We start from the raw sequence: 10197 nt of genomic DNA, 5'->3' as shown, positions 1-10197 counted from the left end.
GGTCACTCTACGAGGGTGCTCAAGCCACCCTGACAGGTACCTCTGAGGGAAACATTTCTGGTGACTGCACATGGGTTGCGTGTGCCCCTAGGGTGGAATGGACATGTGCAACACATCTTAAAGAACAACACTTATGAAATATTAGTAACTGTTTTTACATAATGACAAATGTCTCTTTGGAGCTGAGTATAAAACTAGAGGAGTTAAACATAAAAATAGACAAGGCCACATGCATGTGCTTGTACTTGGCAACATAGTTTGATTGCAAATCAAGCCTCATCTGACTCTGTGGCAAGCATAAAGAGTTAATATTGATGCAGCTGTGGAAGCAGGGAAATAATTAATAAGGATTTGAAGGGGATTTTAATGTATGTCAGTCAGTTAGCAAGAGTCAGGCCATATTGTAACCCTAATGACGTGAGACTTGTAGAAGCAAGGATAGTGCGAGGCGAGAGGACAAGAACTGTGTACAAAGTTATTACGACCTTGCAACAGTCTAACCAAATATGCAGGCTTGCTTTTCTTAGGAGTGAGACAAATAAGATAGCAGAAAGGCTTATGTATAAACAAAATGTATTTGTTGCTTTTTACCATCTGTATTATTGCTAGAAATTGTCTGTAACAAAGGTATAAAGGCTTGCTATAATTGTTTACCAGTTGAGAGACCTGTCCGGGACTGGGGCGACCCAGTGTCCTATGGCACTCTCTCCCTCCATTGTAATTACTGGAGAAATAATAAAGTATTTGATTTTGCTGCACTCAAACAAAAAGCGTGAACTGAGTTTTTCTCCGACAATTTGGGGGCTCGTCCGGGATGGCAACGCCCACGGACCCACAGACGGCTACTACGGATCATTCCCCTTCGAACCCCATGGCGCCACATGAGAGGTATGAGACCTTTTGAAATCTCTATTGGGGTATCGGAGAAGGACTTTCCGTGAGGACGTCTGTCTCTGTTGGGCTCACGCCATCTGAACTTATTGACTGTGCAGCAGGATCAGATGCAAAGTGGTATTGGGGAGAGGCCCCAATAAGGTTAGTTTATAGCAGTACTGGGAACTGCTGAGTTGGCCAAGGTAAATGCATAGGTAAATGCATAAGGTAATGCATAGGTAATGCATTAGAATGCACCGGTGCTGAGGGGTTTTTACCGCCTCAAGAGGGGTTGTCATACCACCTCATGGTATTGGTCCGGACCAGGTAAAGATGCATCATGGTTGAAAAAAAAAAAAAAAAAAAAGTAAAGAAAAAGGTTAAAAAAGGGTTTAAAAAAAGGAAAAAAAGAGGCCTTGGTGTGTGTGTGTGTGTGTACACCAGTGTGAGTGATCGTTATCGGAAGACGCCCAGAGTACCCTGTGAAGCGGAAGCTCATGATCAGGACTGCTCTAACGCAAGCCCGGTAACTAGTGGATCTTTAGGAGATCCGACCCACGGTGGGCTGACTCAGCCTGGCATAGTCCGGCGAGGAAACTGCCTGGGTCTAGGCGTGTGTGAACCCATCTTCCCTCCCCTTTCCCTTCCGTGTGGGCTACTGACAATCTGATCATCTCACTGGATGCAATTAGAGTAAGCGGCGCCGTCTCCCAGAGACTAGCCGACGCTCTTTGCTGAAGGGAGGTGTAGGAGAGTCGTAGTCTTCCTTGTGAGTCTCTCCTGTGTGAGTGCCCTGTAGGGAAAGATCCTTAGTTTCTGAGCCACTAGCGCAGACAGGGCACCCTCTCTGTGTGTGTAAGTGGAAAATGGGTAAGGGACAGTCTAAATATTCCACCTTACCCCCTAAGGGTACCCCAGCATATTACATGTACGTACATTATGGTTCTAAAACCTGCAGGTATTTAGAGAATTGGAATCTTCACACGCGTGAAAATCCATCTAAACAGTGCCCATTAGAAGGTATCTTCAATCTAGATAAGATCATATATCTCAGAGGAGCTTTAATCACCAAAGAAATGCCTCTGACACATTGTGACCAATTTGTCTAGGAATGGGTTAATTTGAAATTCAGCTTAGCCCAGAGATAAAGGAGAAGTTGTTTTGTGTTCAAGGTCAAGAATCAGTGCGGACTATGCTAAGTGCAAAGAAAAACTGCTTTCAGCCCCAGCTGCTTGTGGAAAATAGAGACAGAGGCAAACCAAAGGCAGTACAAGTTACAGAATTGGAATTATATTTGCAAATCTTAACTTTCCAGTGAGACATGTGTGAGTATTAAAGTGGCTTAAGGCTTGAGGCATTCATGTTTTTCCTGAGTGAGGTGGGAGCATTCCCAACACTCTCCATTGTTGTTTTATTATTTTTAATGAAGCTTTAAAATTTGATTATATGCAGTGTCAGTCTGATCACCTGACATGAGGGATAAATTGGTAACAGGAATTTGTCACAGTTTGGTGAGCAACTAATAATGGGGGAGCCCTGCAGAATTTACACCATCTATCTGTTTTGCCCTTGTTATTTTATGTTTGTTTTGTTTGGTACTGTTGGTGTTATATGTTAAGAATTGCATGATTAAAGGTAAGCCCTAATAGAATAAGGAAACACTATCTGGTTTTGTGCTGTTTTGTTTAACCGGTTACTGTTGTTTTTCTGCTTTGTTCATTTGGGCGTTGGGTGTGTGAGCGGAACTGAACTTCTCGTTCGTAATTCCTCAGGGTGGAAGCCATGTGTGCGATGAAGCTCTGAGGTTGTATTGAGATCTTTCTGTCCCGCCCCCTGTAACGGCCAATGTAATAGAAGTAGAAAATCTGGCTTGGACTGTAATTCTCTCTGCTTTCTGTGTAATTTTCTTTTCTGTTTAAGTGTCGGCAGACAAATGGGTGGGTCTCTGGGTAGACCCCCTAAAGTGGTTTGGATTATATGTTAAGTAAATGTCCTTTACCCAATGGCCATGTATTTTTGCCCAGGTGGCAAGTCTTACAAGGGAGGACTCGGGTAGTCTTGTGAGTAGGAATGTTTTAGGGAAAAGACCAGAAGGGTGGGGGCTAGTTGAGAAGCTCACCATCCTAGCTAAACTGGTAGTGGAGCAAATTGGTGCCAATGGAAGGGACGGCTCAGCGAGTTTTTCTCCGACACAGTCTACGGAACAATTATTCTCATTAACTTCCTTTTCTTAAACTAGGAGCAGTTCATTTCTTAAAGCTCTTGATTGATGGAAAATATCTTTTCTGCAGTGTCAGTCCCGTCAACTGCAGATTATCTTTCCATATAAGTTTTGACAAGTGATCTGCTTAAACATTAGGTCTGCCTTTACTAGATTTAATGTTGTGACACTTTTGTGGTTCTGATTCCTTCAGAAGATGTGTTTAACAGAGGACAGTTTACATTTTGCTTTATGGTTAATATTAGGCTTATTCTTTGTTTTATACTGGACTTTCAAAACAACCATTTTGCTATCTAGAATTAATTTACTGAAGCAGTTCCAAGCCATCCCATTTCATTTTGAATTCTTCCTCCAATGGGTCAGATGGTGTTTTCCCCATCAAACTGCTGAAATCTCTGAAAACCAATGATGTTAAAAATTCTCTCAATGATATTAAGACTTTGAAAGTTACATCAGTGCCCAAGGTGCGTGTGACAGATAACATATCTTCCCTGCAGTCTCTGATAGATGATAATGTGTCACATATGCTCCATTAAGTTTAACGGCTTATGGAGACAGTATTAACCTTAAACATTAATATAAATATGAGCTCCAGACATTAACTAACTGTTCATTTCATATGTCTTTAAAGCCTTTGGTCATGTTGGAAGGCATGAGCTGACCCTCTCACCATCATTCAATTCACCTTTCTCATCACTTACTGTTTATCCAAAAAGGGGAGTGCTGTTCATATACTGAAATCAACTTTGTATCTTTCTAAACCTTTTTTTAAGTATAACAGGTTAAATCACCCATTTCCTGAAGGAAGCGAGGAAGAGAAGAAACACATCTACAGAGTGTGTGTCAGAGGAATCATAAGAACAGTGCAACACCAGTAATAGCTTTAATCTAATAAAGTCTGGACAAAGATTAGACTTTTTCATAGCTGAGCTTGAATATAGTATCCATTTAATATCTGACACATCCACTATATGTTGAGCTGTGTTCTGTTGCTACTGATATATGGATTGGATGATATAATAGGTTTTCCCAATCTCTAACTACTGTGATCCATGTTACAATGTAGATTCCAGATTCCATGAAATGCCAAGGAACTCTCCAAGTGCTGATGCAGTGTTTTTGGAACTGTAGACTGGGCTCTGGAATTCCCAGTCTCAGATTGTAATAGAGAAATGCTGTGGCTGGTTTTTCAAAGGATTAGATAATTTTATGGCCATGAATTCTGTTGGTAGCTCTGTAAGCCAAATGTAATAAAATCTCAACTATAAGGGCATAAATTACCTGCCTGTGGCGTGAAGGTAGAATTCCCTAGTTCCCTTTGCAGGACAGTATAGCATAATATGGAGTGGACGTTTATCTGCTCCCGAAGAATCATGTACTGCCCGTGCTAGACACATGACACTGCACTTGTTTGAATGTAGATCTAATCTGGTATGGCAAATCCTTCATTACTGGGTTCCCTTCACCCTGTTGTCATGCAACAGGCTTGACCTGGACATAGAAACTGTTGGGTACAACTTAGTATGGTTGCATGATCTATTGATTTGTATATTGATTATATTACTAATTTAGTTTCCCCAATTAGCACTCAGAAATTTGGTAGGTTCTTGTCTCAAGATCAGGCCCAGTATTATCAGAATTACTGTTTATTTGGGACCCCTGATGTGCATGGTTGCAACACTCACATTATAATAGTTTTATGAATACAGTTAGCAAATTCAGAAACACTCCAACCTAGCAAGGCAGGTGGAGATAATATAAAATGAGTCAACCATCCATATACTCTCACCATCCCTTGCAAAACAACCTGAAGTGTTAATTATCTTCCTCATCTTCCCCCTCAACATCATCACCATCACTAGTGGTCATCATCCTGCCATCTCCAAAGGGCTACATCTTCTACTCTCCAAACACGTGGTCTGGGATAATTTTTTTTAATCTGGTGTCACTATATCTAATACATATTCAGGAGGGGTTTCAGCCTCTTTTTCTTATTTGTAGTTCCTCACCCTACCAATGTTCGAGTGCCCTTCTTCCGTAGGTTATTAATCCTTTTATCTCAAGTTTAGTAGCATATGCATCACTTAGTTACCATGGCATGCTTGTGGTCAGGCATCTGCTGATGTCCCTTACTAAAAATATCCCAAGCTGGTGTAAACTAGCATCTTGTGATAATTAAACTCCTGGTAGGTAATTACAGCAGATGGGTTCGCCTTTTCTCCCAATGACTTGCTGCCAGGCAAGTTTCATACATGAATATTTTTTTAAGTGCCTCCTTATTCTACTTCAAAACACAACTTCTAAAAATAAATCACCTCTCAAAAATATTAGGACGAGCTTTCTTCTGCTTCTCCAATACATTGTGATAAAATATTGCTGCCATCAATCCGCATATATAGTCTTTGAATTATTGGGGCTCTAATACAGTATTACCAGTAATTTATATATAACAGTAGAACCTAAGGTCTCAGTCAGGATGGAGGCATCATTGCATTAGGTGCTAAACAAACAGACATAGAGGGAATCCCTGCCATGGGAGTTCTTAACATCCTCATTTTCTCTCCCCACACAGGTTTCCGTCTTCTTCTCTTAGTAGGAGCCACTCCTACTGTATCACCTCCAGAAATAACCCAAGCAAACAGAAGGAAAACACAAAGCAATGAAAGTGTTCCAAGCTAGTATAGTAAATGAACTGAGAAAAGAATGAATGGGAGACTCTAATGTGGAAAATATGAAGGAATATGTCACAAAGCTGTTTTTTCTTTCATACTATGCAGTGCATAATGTGAGATCATTATACCAGATGAGATAGTGACAGCTAGAATTAAGAATACATCGTTGTTTCATGATAAAGTCATTTTCAGTCATTCATGTTCCAGGCTGATATTTTCCATGTATCTTCAAATAACTAACTCTGTTCACAGACATCAGGGTCTCTTGTTGTCCTCATCACCACATAGATAAGTACCTTCCAGAAGAATATTGTGACATGACTAATATCTGTCACGGGTGGTGTATGTGTGTGTGTCTCCTTCCCCACTCCCAATTTCCCACCAAGTGGAAAATTATGTGAGGCTTTTTCTCTTTTATTTTTTAATTACATTCCTGTCTGCTGCGCTAAATGTGTCATTGAAGGCAAGGTCAAAATAATGTGCCTTGCACTTGGAATGGAGAGTGATGTCCGAGGTTCTTTGTTCCTGTAGGACAGGGGTGGGCAAACTATGGCCTGCAGGCCAAATCCAGCCTGCCAGCCGATTTAATCTGGCCCTCAAGCTCTTGCTGGGGAGCGGGATCTGGGGCTTGCCCTGCTCCTGCGCACCAGCTGGGGAGCAGTGTTGCGGACCACTCCGCGCGTGCATGCCATGGCTTGGCGCAGCTCCTGGAAACCGTGGTGTGTCCCTCCTCCGGCTCCTACGCAGAGACATAGTCAGGCAGCTCTGCGTGCTGCCTTGTCCACAGGGAGCTGCGGGGGCAAGGCTTGGGATGGGGCAATGCACGGAGCCCCCTGGCTGCCCCTAAACATAGAAGCCGGAGGGGGGGAACATGCCATTGTTTTCGGGGCAGCCAGGGGACTCGTGCACTGCCCCCATTCCAAGCACTGCTCCCGCAGCTCCCATTGGCCGCATAGGAGCCAGGGGGAGGAACATGCTGCTGCTTCCGAGAGCTGTTTGAGGTAAGCGCCGCCCGGATCCTGCACCCCTGAGTCCCTCCTGTGCTCCTGTCCCAGCCCTGATCCCCCTCCTGCCCTCTGAACCCCTTGATCCCATCCCAGAACACCCTCCCGCACCCCAAACCCCTCATCCCCAGCTCCACCCCCAAGCCTACTCCCCCAGCCAGAGCCCCCAATCTCCTGCCCCAGCCCTCATTCCCCTCCCGCCCTCCGAACCCCTCAGTCCCAGCCTGGAGCACCTTCCTACAACCCAAATCCCACATCCCCAGCCCCACCTCAGAGCCCGCACCTCCAGCCAGAGCCCTCACAACCCCCTGCACCCCAGTCCCCTGCCCCAGCCCTTATCCCCCTCCTGCACCCTGAACTCCTCATTTCTGACCCCAGAGCCTGCACCCCCAGCCAGAGCCCTCACTCCCTCCTGCACCCCAAACCCAATTTCGTGAGCATTCATGGCCCGCCATGCAATTTCCATAACCAATTGTGGCCCTCGGACCAAAAGGTTTGCCCACCCCTGCTGTAGGAGCTCGTTCTGCAGACCCAGAGTTCTATGGCCTGCCCTGACAAATTTCATCCATGCCCTGGACACTGGCATTGTACCTGAGGAGTGGAGTTGTTGACTACAGTCATCGTCCTAGAGCTCCAGGCAATCTCAGCCCATTGATATTTTGAAGATTAGTACAGGAAACCCTGAATTTGACTTGACATGAGCTATGAGTCAGATGTAGGAAATGTGTGCACCTCCCTTTGAAAATCTGGCCCTTGATATGTACTGTACAAAGTATAGCATGGTTCATTGTGATAGGTAACATTAAACGTTCTCCAAAGGCCCCTTAATGCTGCATAGGGCTGCTTAGAAAATATGCGAGCCAGAGAAATAGAAGAGATTGACACTATAAAACAAATTTCATTTGCTGAAGTTGTTAAATTAGTACCAAATGAGCCAGCGATGAGATTCTCAGCAAGGGAAAATAAAACAGTGAATGGAAGAAGAAACAAAATTGATGATAGAAAATTGTTTAGTGGAGGCAGAACTTCAGACTTTTGCCAAAGATGAAAATACATAAAGACTTCAGTGATGTGGTATTGTAGCTGACTCATTCAAAATTGTTGTCACAAAGAGGGTCAGTTATTCATCTCATACACAGAAAAGGGTAACAAATCTGAAGACATTCCAGAAGTATATGATGGTTCGTTCTGTAATCCACAGTAGTTAAACAGTAGAAAACATTTACAATGGAAAGACACTATCATTTGGATTATACTGATAGTGCTTGGAGCACAGCAACTTTGACTTTACTTTCGATACACTATATTTGAAGAGATAATGAAAGGTTTTGTGATTTTTTTTCGGGGGGGATTGCATTTATTTTCTAAGGTGGGGTACTAGCATGCTTTCATTTTCAAGCATTACAACAGATGATACATTTGTCTGTAGTGTTATATTTTAACTGACATGTGAAACTGAGGTCCTGATCATTATTGTGCTACAAGAATCATAAGAATGGCCAAACTGGGACGGGGTCAGAACAATGGTCCATCTAGCCTAGTATCCTCTCTTCCAACAAAAGCAGCAAAGAATCCTGTGGCACCTTATAGACTAACAGACGTTTTGCAGCATGAGCTTTCGTGGGTGAATACTCAACTTCTTCGGATGCAAGAAGTGGGTATTCACCCACGAAAGCTCATGCTGCAAAACGTCTGTTAGTCTATAAGGTGCCACAGGATTCTTTGCTGCTTTTACAGAACCAGACTAACACAGCTACCCCTCTGATACTCTCTTCCAACAGTGGCCAATGCCAGGTGCTTCAGAGGGAATGAGCAGAACAGTGCACTTATTGAGTTATCTATTCTCTGTCATTCACTCCCAGCTTCTGGCAGTAACAGGCTTAGGACACCCAGAGCATGGGGTTGCATCCCTGACCACCTTGGCTAATAGCCACGGATGGACCTATCCTCCATGAACTTATTGAATTCTTTTTAGAATCCAGTTATAGTTTTGGCCTTCACAACATGCCCTGGCAATGAGTTCCACAGGTTGACTGTGCATTGTGTGAAGTACTTTCTTAGGCTTGTTTTAAACCTACTTCCTATTAAATTCATTGGGTGATCCCTAGTTCTTGTGTTATGTGAAGGAGTAAATAACACATTTTTCTCCAAACCATTAATGATTTTATAACCGTCTATCATATCACCCCTTAGTCATCTCTTTTCCAAGCTGACCACTCCTAGTCTCTTTAGTCTCTTCTCATGTGGAAGCTGTTCCATACTCCTAAACATTTTTGTTGCCCTTCTCTATACCTTTTCCAATTTGAATGTCTCTTTTTTGTGATGGGGTGACCAGAACTGCAAACAGTAGTCCCTGTGTGGTGTACCATGAATTTATAGCGTAGCATTATTCTATTTTCTGACTTAGTATCTATCCCTTTCCTAATTAGGGTGACCAGATGTCCTGATTTTATAGGGACAGTCCCGATATTTGGGGCTTTTTCTTATATAGGCTCCTATTACCCCCCACCCTTGTCCCGATTTTTCACACTTCCTAATGGTTCTGTTAGCTGTTTTTGCTGGTACTGCACATTGTGCAGATGTTTTCAGACAACGATCCCCAATGACTCCAATATCTCTTTTTTGAGTGGAGCAGCTAGTTGAGACTCCATCATTTTGTATGTGTAGTTGGGATTATATTTTCCACTGTGCATTACTTTGCATTTATCAACAATGAATTTCACCTGCCGTTTTGTTGCCAAATCACCCACTTTTGTGAGAACCCTTTGTAACTCTTCACCATCTGCTTTATACTTAACTATCTTGAGTAATTCTGTATCATGTGCAAACTTTGCCACCTCATTTTTTTCCAGATCATTTATGAATATGTTAAACAGCGCTGGTCCCAGTACAGATCCCTGGAGGACCCTGCTATTTACCCCTCTCCATTCTGAAAACTGAACCTTTATTCCTGCCCTTTGTTTCCTGTTTTAACCAGTTACTGATCCATGAGAGAACCTTCCCTTTTATCCCAGAATGGCTTACTTGCTTAAGAGCCTTTGGTGAGGGACCTTGCCAAAGGCTTTCTGAAAGTCCAAGTACACTATATCCACTGCTTTCTTTCGCATATAGTGTGACTCCTCCACCATGACCTTCTCTGTCATTCTTATATATTATATACCCTGGTATTACCATGTCCCATTCATTATCATCATTCCACCAAGTTTCTGTGAGCCCTATTATATCAATATCCTTCATTTAATACCAGGTACTCAAGTTCATCCATCCTAGTATTTTGACTTCTACCATTTGTATACAAGCACTTATAAAATCAAAGTTTAGCCTTCTTTCTGAACAGACATTTATGTTGAGTTCCATTAGCTTATGAACAATATACTGGCATGCATCACAATATTTACAAAATGAAGAAAGCATGAGCACCCCTCCA

Source organism: Mauremys mutica, chromosome 6 (assembly GCF_020497125.1).
Source record: "Mauremys mutica isolate MM-2020 ecotype Southern chromosome 6, ASM2049712v1, whole genome shotgun sequence".
Taxonomy (NCBI): Eukaryota; Metazoa; Chordata; order Testudines; family Geoemydidae; genus Mauremys; species Mauremys mutica.
Note: the sequence above shows the minus strand (reverse complement) of the source record.